We start from the raw sequence: 12417 nt of genomic DNA on the forward strand, positions 1-12417 counted from the left end.
TGAACTGAACCGAAGTGAACTGAACACGGACGCTCTCCCATGTTTGAGCGTCCATATCAGTTTTTTTATTTCAACAGAAACCCAATACCTCAATACGCCTAGCGCACTGTAGAGTCGTGCCGTGAAACAAGGTCGGAGCCGGAAGTTCCGGGGCCACATAAATCGGCGGAGCGGTGTGTTCGAGGCTGGCGGGAGCCAGCGAGGGCCGGGCAGCGGAGCAGCACGTGCTCCAGCACATCAGCCTCTTCCCGGCACACGGCGCAGAGCGCCGTGGGGCACCGCTTGTCTGGGCACTGCTGGCGCCTGGCACACCGCAGAGCGGCGACAGCCGATTCGGTGCACGTAGGTACTGGAGCGAGCGGCCTCAGCGGCCCGCCCTCATCTGGTGCACCGAAACGGCGTCCTCTCGGTCCTCTCCGGGGATAGGAAGTGGCGGAGGAGTGGCTTGAATAGTGACTCGGACCAGTTGTCGAGCCATTGATGCGAGACCGCGCAATGAACTGCTTTGGTCAGCGAGCGCCGAGCGGGCGTTTGAGGGCAGGGCGGCCGCTTGTTTCGCCAGGTCGTCCGCGCTCTCATTCCCCTCGATACCACAGGCACAGTGGGCAGGAACCCACTGCAGTATTACTTAACGACGCTCGACAATGTTCAACAAGGTCTTCCATACGTATCTCCACGCTAAGGGTTGAGGTGTCACCCTCACCTGGGCGGTCGCTCCACCGCTGAATAGGTAGACTCAAGGGTAGACTCAGGGCGGCTCACAAGTTCGAGCATGCGACAAACGAGGTGGGACGCCTCGTCCCGAAACCTTTGCACTTTGCAGGGCCGCCCGCAGGGTGAATCTGCTGCTTAATGCTATATTGATCAGCGTGCCAACTAAATTTGGTGACAATCTTTTGCCAAGAAATTCTGTGATCGCCCTGCATCGAAAAACTCAGCCCCACCATGTGCTGAATTTGGCCAGTGGCGGATCCTGGGGGGGGTCCACGGGGTCATGACCCCCCCCAAAAGGTCTGAGAGGGTCATTTGACCCCCCCCAAAAGCCGAAGACCTAAATGCGCTATAGACGCCGTCTTGCATGCTCAAAATCACATGTCAAACACTTCTGAGCTAATACCTTTGTTTTTCTGGATCGTGTTGCGTGAAAAGGCGTAGGGGAGAGTGGGGCAAAGCGGCCACCCTAACGCTTCTCACGATGTCAACGCTTGATTTTTAAACTTAGAAAGATTCTTTATATACCAATGTGATCCCTATTAAGTTGCCTTTTATTTCAACTGCGTTTTATTTCCAAAGGCGTTCACATATGAAAGATATTGACAAAACTTTAAACCTATGCATATTGGCCACTTTGCCCCATACCCTGGGGCAAAGCGGCCACCGGCGTCTTCTCAAGTCCCGATATGAGAAACAAAATAGTTGCCTCGTGTACGACTAGGGCATTTGATGGTGACAAGGTTAAGCGAGGATGAATTTTTACTTTATCATCTTCCACCTGTAGGTAAACAAAGAAAGGATTTTCATGAAAATAAACATTTAATTGCATTATTTGGTAACTCATGCAACTGAAAAGTGGCCAAGATGAATGCATGACGACACATTTGAATATAAATAATGTTTTTTATCCAGACGCAAGCAACTTATGGCCAATTGGGGGGTGGCCACTTTGCCCCGGCCACTTTGCCCCGCGCATACCGTCCGAGATAAAAATATTCCAGCTTAGCTATTAGTGGGGTAACAAACATTAAAATTGGCATAATACATGTACGATAACCATGCAACGCATGGACAAGAACGCTTATAAATATTCCAAACGGTTATGGAATAACATAACATTTAAAAATTGTAAACATAGTTGGTAACCTGGCAAGAAATGCTTTTCCGTGTTTCACAGAACAATGGTGATGGGCCTGAAACCCCGGTCTGGCTCATTCGAACGACCGTGAAGAGAAGTATAATTGGAAATCATAAATTGGAACTGACGCCAGCTATGAAGGGCTAAAACGATGGGTGGCCGCTTTGCCCCGGGTGGCCGCTTTGCCCCACTCTCCCCTATTGAAGGCCAGAATCTTACTCATTTTTGTCTCAACCGTGCGAGCACCAGGGGATGATCCAGGAAAACTCCAAGGGGATGGTCATGAATTTAATTCGTGGTGCCCCTACCTATACGCAAAATTAAAAACTCAACGGATTTCGGCCACTTAATTTTGGTGATGTCCTATTTCCATTTTTTTATTTTGTTTGTTTTATTTTTAGTGCCCCTGGGCCCTGGCAGGTCAAAATCACGTCGGAGGCGAAAGAAATTCACGGGAATCCCAAAAATCACGTCAGGACATTCAGGGCACTCTGACCAGCCTGACAGCTAGGGCCCTTCTTACTTCCTGGGGCCTCCAGTGAATAACCGCTAGTGTCTGTGTCGGCCCCTCTGACTCCTCAGTAGGTAGGAGGCCCTCTGTAGAGGAGACCCTCTGTGGAAAGGAGACCGCCTGAATGCAGAAGGCCCTCTGAAGAGAGGAGACCCGCTGTAGAGAGAAGGCCCTCTGAAGAAAGGAGGCTCTCTGTAGAGAAGAGGCCCTCTGAAGAGAGGAAGCCCTTTGCAGAGATGAGGTCCTCTGGCTCTTTGAAGAGAGGAGGTCCTCTGTAAAGGAGGCCCTCTGAAAGGGAGAGACCCTCAGTAGAGAGGAAGCCCTCTGTAGAGAGGAAGCCTTCTGTAGTTAAGAGGCCCTGTGAAAAGAGGAGGCCCGCAGTAGAGATCGGTGGTCCTCTGTAGAGAGGAGACCCCCTCTGTGTTTTGACAAATGTTTTTGCAAATTTTTCGCGGCGCTTCGCGCCGCCGATTCATGTACATACGTACAGGTCAATATGAAATCGTGACTGTAATTACATAAACCAACCGTGTCAAATTGAATCAGAATTCATATGTGTACTGTGAAGAAACTCCGGCTTGTACTGCCATGCTAAAAGGGTGGTAAAATTTGTGTTTTGGAGCGGAGCTGTGTTTTGACACATTCTTTTGCAAATGTTCTCGGCGCTTCGCGCCGCCGATTTATACACCAATCAATAAGAGAGATCGTGACTGTAATAACACCAACCGTGTCAAATTGAATCGGAATTCATATGTGCACTGTGAAGGAACTCCGGCTTGTACTAGCATGCTAAAAGGGTTGTAATATTTGTGTTTTAGAGCTGTGTTTTGACAACTTTTTTCAAATTTTTGCGGCGCTTCGCGCCGCCGATTCATACACAGGTCAATAAGAGAGATCGTGACTGTATGCTACTAATGCATTGGGCATTAGACTAATGCATAAGTGAGGTAACTATATCTACTACTTCTGGGTTTTTAAGTCGGTCGATCCGCCCCCCCCCCCCCCCCCAGTAAAAAAATCCGTGGCGACGCTCCTCTATAGGTGGGTTTCACTAACTAAAACTACTGAGCCGAGTGACTTACGATAAAACTTCAACTCAGAAACGACGAAGATCAAATGTCATTTGATCTCGACATACTCGCTCCCTACCCCCCCCCCCCCCCGGTCGTCAGAATTCATTCATCAGACCTGGCATGTCGGCCGACTGGTGACCCCCCCCAAAACGTTCCCCTAGATCCGCCCTTGAATTTGGCGCATGCAAAGTTATGCCGGACATGCATTAAAAGGACCCTCCCACCTTAACATTAGATTTGAGTTGAGATAGCCAAATTGGTGGCCATGGCCTGAAAATACCGGTTTGGGCACTCACAACATCGAAAAATGCTTTAATTCGGAGATATCGAATTTCAAACTTGCAGTTTTCGGATTCTAAGGGGCTAATGCATTGGTATGCCCCCTTAGAATTTGTGACGTCAGCGGAGATCTAACGATTTTAAATCTTTTACTAAAACGTTTGGTAGCACGCGGTGGTATATGCTGCTTTGCGCGCAACAAATGCCGCACTTTCAAATAAAGTCGCTAGGAACAGCGGAGATCCCAAAAAGTAAACAAAAGTAAAAGTCTAATATCTTGAAAACCGGTGAATATTTTTCGATGAAATTTGGTAGATATTCGTTTTTGCTCTTTCTGAACCGAGCGACATCACTTTCATGCCAATTCATTAACTTTTTTGAAGGTGGGAGGGTCCCTTTAAATTAGCAGCGCAACCCTGCCAATACAGTTGGGGAAACTACGAGGCGAATGTCAAAAAATGGATTGGTCAATAAATGGACTTTTGATGACCATATATGGGCATAAATGCAGCCCCCGCTACTAAGGGCGAAAAACGGTATAACAAATCGGTACTTGCGGTATCGCGTCCACTTATTGGAGAGAAAAGGCTTCCATTTTTCACTAGGAATTAGCGTGATTTGATTGAATTCGGCGAATTGACTCGAAAATGGCGATAGGAAAACGGCTTTTCTGTAGGTTCTGGGCGTCACAATCAGCTGGCCATTCAATAAATGGATTGGTTTTATGAAAGAAAATTGTTAAAAGATTTAATTTAGCTACAATAAACAAAGATATTTAATTTTAAAATAATGACTTAACCACAATTAGAAAAACCATAAACAAAATAATAAAAATAATGACATTTTTAAACCACTGTACTGCTTACATTTTTTTGGCGCGTCTGTTTCAATCCGCCATATTTGCCAATCACGGTTTGACCTTGCGTTGTAACTCTGCGATTTAGAGCCGCCAGTTAATTATGCACCGAGTGAGTGTAGGTCTTGTGTGGTTAAAAAAACATTCTTATGCCTTATTTTTTCATTTGAATGCTAGGATTCATCGAAAAGATGAAGTTGTCTGATTTTATGACCATATATGGTCATCGCCCCGCCCACTCCAGCCGCTGATTGGCTTATCCAATTTTTGTTTGGCTCCTCGTAGTTTCCCCAACTGAATAAGCCAGTCATATTTGACACACCATGTCAATGTACCTAGTTTTCCAGTCTGGCCTGTGGTGACATTAGACATATCCGTTAAATCAAAATGAAGTTCATAAAGCCATGCATATTGCAACCATGATTTTGCAAAATGAAAAGTGAAAACAATGGGGATCGACTGACCTGTCAAATTATAAGCCTTGAAAAATCCCAAGCAGTTTGAGCTGGATCGATGCTTGTTGGCAAGAATGCTTCCCAGTCCAGACCACGGTATCAGACCAAGAACCAGTAAAATATTTAAATGAATCACTGTAATAATGTTAATATGCACACGCGCTAATACATGTTTGTATGAAGTTTGAATTTAAGTGTAGCAGGGCACGAATATCACCAATTGCATTATTGTAATTACTATCGTTTCGCCGCGCGCTTGATCCCCGCCCCACAAGCGGAAATTTGTAATAATAAGGTTGATGGTACGCTCGATCATAGAATAAAATGAGTCTTATTGCACTAAAGACCTCAATATCTGTCGCAGTTGCGCAAAATAAGTATTCTTCTTCGACATTAAAAAATTGTAATTGAAATGATTATTTTTGCTTCTATGTTGTACAAATAAAGTTAAAGATAGCATAATTTTTTTTTTTTAAGTTAAAAATTGAATCAACTTAATTACTGCTAAGACAAATAATCAATGCCATCTAAAGCGATGTGTTACCGCTTCATTCATAGCGCACAAAGCTCTTTTTGAGACAAAATATGGCTCACAAATTGCACGAAACGTAACTAACTTCGTTGCGGTGATGTCCCATGTTGTGCTGTGCGTTTTCGTACAAATTTCGTAGGTTTAGGGAAAGGTAATGCTGTAGACTTATTTGCTGATAAGCTTATAGCTATGCTTTGACCAGAGGGGTGTTCACGGGCACCGCACACTGCTGCGTGCGGTGTGTGCGGAGCGTCCAGCAGGCGTGGGGGTAGGGGATGGGTAGGCGGCTCTGACGTCACGGCTGCGTGCGGTGGACGGTTCGCTGTGGCCAGTCCTGACCGGCCACAGCGGTCGCTGTGTGCGGTGACGGAAGGCTGACGTAGGGACGCAGTGGGCGGAGCTTGGAGGCTGTGTGCGGTCCGACCGCACACAGGGCCCGTGAACAGCCCTCTGGACCGCTCGTGACGGCACTCGTATTATCGCGTATCCAGTACCTACTGTCGCCCCTGTCTTTCAGTTTATGGTAATGGGTCCCCCCCCCAAAAAAAAAAATTCGATAGACTCAAAAAATAATAATTTTTGCCGCTAGAGTTATTTTCAGCTTTGACCGACTTTTAATATAGACAACAAATCTCTCCAAGATAAAGGCTCAACAAAGATACTGATATGATGATGATGAGTAAACAATTTCAATTTAGATCGATTTTGATTTAGATCAATACAGAGAAGATCAGAGGCCATTATTTTAAAGTGAAATGAGCCATAGGTTTAAGAAAGATGACCCAGGTATAATTGCTTTTTGCTATTATAAAACCAAATACATTCTTATGATAGCAATCCAGCTTCCAATCCAGCTTCCTTTTAGCTGTGAGTTGGCTCAATCAGTTGCTAACCAGAAGTAAAGTTTTTGCTGATGTCACAGGTTTGATTTTATGATAATGGCCTTAAGATGGACATTAGGGAGACCCGCATATCAGCGTTCAGAGGGCCCGTCAAGAAATACCTTAGCACGCTACAGCGGTGAACGCACATATATGAATGCATAGGAGCTTTTATTTTGATCTTAGCACGTCCACTTTTGTTTTACATGTTTAAAAGTGTCTTTTACCCATATTGTGTCTTTTACCGGTTAAGTGTCCTTTGCCCCAGTGGCGGATCCAGGGGAGGGCAAAATGGGCATTTGCCCTCCCCAAAGCTAAATCATGTGGGCAAGACTGTCCTTTTGCCCCTCCCAAAGCATATAGAGATGATAAAATTGAATACGGTGTCGAGGACTATCTGGACGAAAAGCAGGACTTTCGGTGACGGCCATTCCGAAGTAAGGAGCTGGACGCTCGCTGCTGATGATTTATGCCAGAATGCTGTTAATAGATCGAAGTCCCTGAACTGATTGCATGTAGATAGTGTGGCGTTGTAAGGTCGTTTGGTCATCTCGGTGCTCAAGGGCAGCGGAAATCCGGATAGAGGGTGCAGGGGTTCAGCTCCAGACCCATGGAAAACATTGGAGTGCAAACATAGCTTTTTGCACCCTCCAAAAGCCGTATAAGAGGCCTGTCACACCACCAAATACATTTAATCCTAAAAACCAGTGATCGGGAAACGAACGATCATGTGGGATCACCGATCATCAGACGTCCAGTTGTTGGTCAGGAGCGCCCTATGCTGGTCTTTGGGGCCCTCACCGGCTAGGAGTGTCCTGAACCGCGTTTGGTGCCCCATGACGGCATCTGAGGACCCCACGTAGACTCCAGGGGTTACGCTGCCTCTGAGGGCCCCCACGGCGGTCTCTGAGGGCCCTCGTGACACGGTCCTAGACCCATCTCAGGTCTGAGTGCCCATCGGGCTTTAGACGGCCCACGACGGCCTCTGAGGGCCCCAAAACAACCAGGCTGCAGGGGCTATGCTGGCATCTGAGGAACCTGTGACGGTCTCTTGATGCCCCTAACGATGGACTTTGATGTCCTTACCACAGCCTCTGAGGGCCTTGCAAAGATACCTGAGGGCCCAGGGCCTATGAAGACCGTCATGATGGCCAAGGATCTTCATGATGACCTCTGATGGTCCTCTTGAAGGCTTCTAAGGGCCCTCACAACGATTTCCACAGTGATTCCACCCGAGACGTTCACTGAGTGCCCTCACGACGATCTCTAGGACCCAATGCAAGCTTCAAATGCCCACGCTGGCGTCTGAGGGCCCCACGACGGCCTCTGATCTGGCCTCAACGCAGGCAGACTGCAGGGGTCATGCTGACCTCTGAGAGTCCTGTAACGAAGGCTCCAAGGGCCCACGCTGGCCTATGAAGAACCCTACGACGGCCTCTGGAGGGCCTTAACGCAGGCAGGGGACACGCTGGCCTCGGGGCCCCGCGAAGATTTCAGATTCAGAGGCCCTTCACAACGACCTTTGAGGGCCTTACAAAGGTCTCTGAGAGCTTACGCAGGCTCGTGGGATTCCACACTGATTGTCAGGTCCCATGTAGGCTTGTTGAGACACTGTATCCGCTCCTGGTGCCCCTTCGCCGGCCTCTGAGAGTCTCAACACCGGAACTTCTTGGCCCTACACCGGCTTTTAGGACCATTACATCGATCTTGGTACCCACGACCCATCAAATATGTGTCCAAGCGGCTTCTAAGAATCCCCATGCATGTTCCACGGACATGAAGCCGAATTTTTGGGCTCACACGGGAGCTCTTGGGACCCCATGAACGCTCCAGGGACCTACCTGCCTCCAAGAGCCTCACACATACTTTTGGGGCCCTAACGCTTGCCCCTGAAGGCCTCACTCAGACTCCTACCCTTTCCTCCACACCGGTTCTTTAGGCTAAACATCAGCTCCTTTGGCCTCTATCTCGGTTTTTGAGGGCCTCCATACAGGCTTTTTGGGTCCGATGCCGGTCTTTGAGAACTTTCCAGACTCTCGAGCCTACGCTGCTTTCTGAAACCCTTCAGCACCTTCTGAGGAACCGACCCTGGTCGGGGACTCATTCAATCTGAGAAGTCGTGAAGGCTTCTGGAGGAGCCTCCATTGAGTCATTCAGTTTCCAGAGGTTTTTTAACGGTCTTGTAAGAGCGGACCCGTAGGGCTCTCAAAGGTCCACTGCGGATCCAGAAAAGTGGTTTGAGGCTTGCGGGTGGTGGTTAGCATAAGAAAAATCACCCAGTAAAAAAACTTGTTGCATTTCACTATTTAGGTATGCTGTGATTTTGTTAGGCTCACTGAAATATGCAAACATTTTGGATAACTTCCTGTATGGATTGTTTCCTTAACTTTTGGTTTTCATAAATCGATGATCGGCAGCTTAAAAAGTAAAGGGGCCCAAAACCTTCAGTGGGGCCCCTTGAGAAAATTTTGCATCCCCATCCAAAATTTATTTTACATTCCTCCCAGTGCGGGGGCGGATAGGGGTCGTCGGAAAGGTCGGAAACTTTTGCCCTCCCCAAACGGATCGGCTGGATCCGCCCCTGCTTTGCCCACAATGTTGACTGGAGCACATGAAAAACCAGTGATCGTCTGGATGAGCTTTAAATGCCTACATTCTGATTCTGATTTTGATGGACATGTGAATGGTTTGATGTCTTTAAAGCTCACCCACTAAAAAACACATATGGCTGAAATAATTTAGCTGTTATTTTACCTAAGTTTGGTTCCAAATTCAACTCCACTAGGCCTGGCCCTGGGTTCCCCACAGCCCACTCCCCACTCTTGACTCTCCACTCTCTTCAAACATTGGAAGTTATGTAATGGGTATTTGGGTATTGGTATGGATTGCTCTAACTTTGTCATCTTTTGTTTCATGTGCAGGACATCTTCCCACAATCAGCCCATCTTTACACACGATGCAACCTCGGCTTGGCAGTAAGGTAGATCTGGATGACTATGAAGCAGCAGATGACTCAGAACGTGCCGGGCTGCTGGGTGCCGAGGACGGCAGTCGCGGTGACGACTTCTTCCTGCGCGGGCCGCAGCCCGGTCGGCAGCGCGACTCGGTGGCCGCCGTCCGGGAGCAGGTCTCCGAAGTGACCGGCATTATGCGCCAGAACGTGGAGAAAATCGTGGACCGTGGCGCCAACCTGAGTCAGCTGGAGGAGCAGTCGGAACACTTGGCCTCCACATCAGATGATTTCTACATCAGCTCCCGACAGGTTCAGCGCCGCATGTATCTGCGCGACCTGAAAATGAAGATCGCGTTGGCAGCGGTCATTTTGATTCTTATGTTGATTATTATTTTACCGATCGTTCTCAAGAGCTGAACCGCAGGGAGACAATGTCTAAATGGGCTGCAAAGTAGACCATAGAGCTTGATTGTCCCCTGCTTTTTGTGGTGTTATCAGCTTTACTGTGATGCGAATGAAACTGATAATTATAGCTGTTGGAAACTTGATAAAATGTAGCATATTAGATGTTTTCCAGCATATAAATTCCATTGTTTGATTGGGTCGAATTTATTGTTGATTGGTGGGTTCTTATTTTCGGTTATGGTAGGGACTAACGAGTAACGAGTGCTCTAATATATGAAAGAAGATCATTTGTCTATGATTTAAGCAACGCATCGTTGTGTTAATTACGTGATTGTCGTCAACATAATCAGGCTCAAATGTTGTTGCCTGATCAGGCATCATATGTAAATAACAACTTTAGAGCGGACGTGTCCCCATCAACCTTACTGTGTTTCGTGACAATGGGCCTCATGTACTCGAGTGTTGTGGTGTACCTTCTGGTGTTGATGTTGCACTAGCCACTGCACTTTCTGTCTTATGTTACGATGTGTGCAGTGTGTGTGTGTGTGTGTGTAGCCGCTCCCCTTTTATTGCAATTAATTATAAGAGATGCGGTTCGTTTCCTCTTCTATGCATTCAGAATTTACCAGTAAATTGTTTATCTTCAGCAACCATACGATGAAGATATTTCATTATCCTGTGTCTGCATTGACGGCACCTGCTTGGTTTGGCTCGTGATACGGCTTTAGTGATAGATTTATTTTATCGTTATGGATAATGTGTTATTCGATGTTGCTTGTGTTATTGTGCGTCATTACACTGCTTGCTTGGTGATGGGTAACATATGTCACAATTATCTATTTTTTGTAAATTGCAAATTGATTTAAGTTTGTCCAGCGTCTGTCTTACAGTGTGCTCGTGTTTATGATCTCTTTCGACCAATTGCGATCTACATTACCTCTGTGTCTAGGTAATCTATATGTACAATGGTGGTGTGGCCTAATCAGATATTTTAATACATAACGTTTGGTTACATCTATTATATAATGATCACTGATCAATGTATTGGCCGTCCTTGCTTTCCTCAGGACTAACCCATCCGCAGCCTCGTCATCAGCTCCACCAGGTAGTCGGTGAGGACACCCAACTCCACCTGCATTCTGCAGTGCCTACTTTTCTTTGGGGTGAACGTTTGAGTGACAGAGCGAAAAGCTGTTTTTTTATAAATATAGCTCGAATGTTTGAATGGACGGATTGACAGAGCCGGAACCCACGCTAAGCAGAGCTTGTTGCGTAGACCCCGACCCCTACCGTCCGATCGCGCAATTCCGGGTAACGGGAGAATTTAGATGCCAAAGTTTTATCGTGCCCTTCAAAGCCGGACACGGCCTGTCCCACTCAACTGACTTCAACTGGCTGCGGCTGCTCCCACCAACCGCAGACCATCCCCGTCAGGAGTCTCAAATATCGAGCGCCGGAGCGTCTCGAACCCGGGCTCTCACTACCGGGAGTCCAATGCTCTACCAACTGAGCTACGGGACAGGCTAAAGGCGTTTTGCTATGTTATGTCCTTTCGTGGTCTAGCATGACCATTTCAGAACCGAGCGAGGGTCCATGAGCCACTTTGGTGCGCCGCTCAGCCCATCTTGATGGACGCAAAGCCCTACATATATGATGGACAGGCCACCGAGACACGATAACGGTCGCCCCACCCGGCACGTGAACAAACGGCTCAAGTTCGCAAGGAGCTGCCCACATCGGAGGAAGGCTTTTGGTGACTGCCCAGCCCAGAACAGCAAGAGAATAGGTAGGCACTCAGAATCCGCATGCGACTAGGTCGGGAGACAATGCCCTGGTCGGAAGGCTCATTTGCGACCGAGTTGCGTCCGGGCGTTCAGCGCTCTGCACACGAGGCCATCTACGTGGGGCACTAAAGAAAGGGGCTGCCGGCTGAGACCATCTTATTCTAAAGGCTCTGCGAAGGTAAGGAGAGGGCGGGGGGGGGGGGGCAGCACCAGGGCTGCGGAGTCGATGGATTTTCGGCGACTCCGACTCCGACTCCGGCTTTCAAAAACCAGCTCCGACTCCGACTCCGACTCCGGGCAGAATTGTCGACTCCGACCGACTCCAACTCCCGACTCCGACTCCGCAGACCTAGCAGGGCTGCGGAGTCGACAGATTTTCGGTGACTCCGACTCCGACTCCGGCTCGGGTTTCTAAAATCGACTCCGACTCCGACTCCGACTCCGGTCACAACTGTCGACTCCGACCGACTCCGACTCCGACTCCGACTCCGACTCCGCAGCCCTGGGCAGCACAGATGAAAATGTCGTTTCGCTCGCAAAGTTCGACACCAGCTTAAATCGCACATTTTTATGGAGCAGTCTGCGTTGTCCAGTACAGTTGAGCACTGTGTCTTGAATCTTGTGTATTTACATATTTGACGCATTGCAATGAAAAGCCATGTTCCATGTATTTGCTATGAATAAAGTATCTGATCTGTTTGTAAATTGTAATTCGAGGCGTTTGTGTGTAATGTGTATAAGTACTTCCAAATACCATTGACTATTGATATTGATCCTGGACTGTGTCCTGTCCGCAGGTGTCTTTTTCGTTATTTTTCTCTTTTGGCATCTTTTTT

At 47.7% G+C, this 12417-nt stretch overlaps 1 long non-coding RNA gene across 1 annotated transcript; it reads left to right on the forward strand.

Moving 5' to 3' along the window:
• Positions 1–5603: 5603 nt before the first annotated feature.
• LOC122375795 lies at positions 5604–10820 on the forward strand. The gene is made up of 2 exons (XR_006255456.1): positions 5604–5709; positions 9361–10820. It is a non-coding gene; the product is annotated as an uncharacterized LOC122375795 (long non-coding RNA).
• Positions 10821–12417: the final 1597 nt, after the last annotated feature.

Source organism: Amphibalanus amphitrite, unplaced genomic scaffold (genome assembly GCF_019059575.1).
Source record: "Amphibalanus amphitrite isolate SeventyFive unplaced genomic scaffold, NRLGWU_Aamphi_draft 001922F_arrow, whole genome shotgun sequence".
Taxonomy (NCBI): Eukaryota; Metazoa; Arthropoda; class Thecostraca; order Balanomorpha; family Balanidae; genus Amphibalanus; species Amphibalanus amphitrite.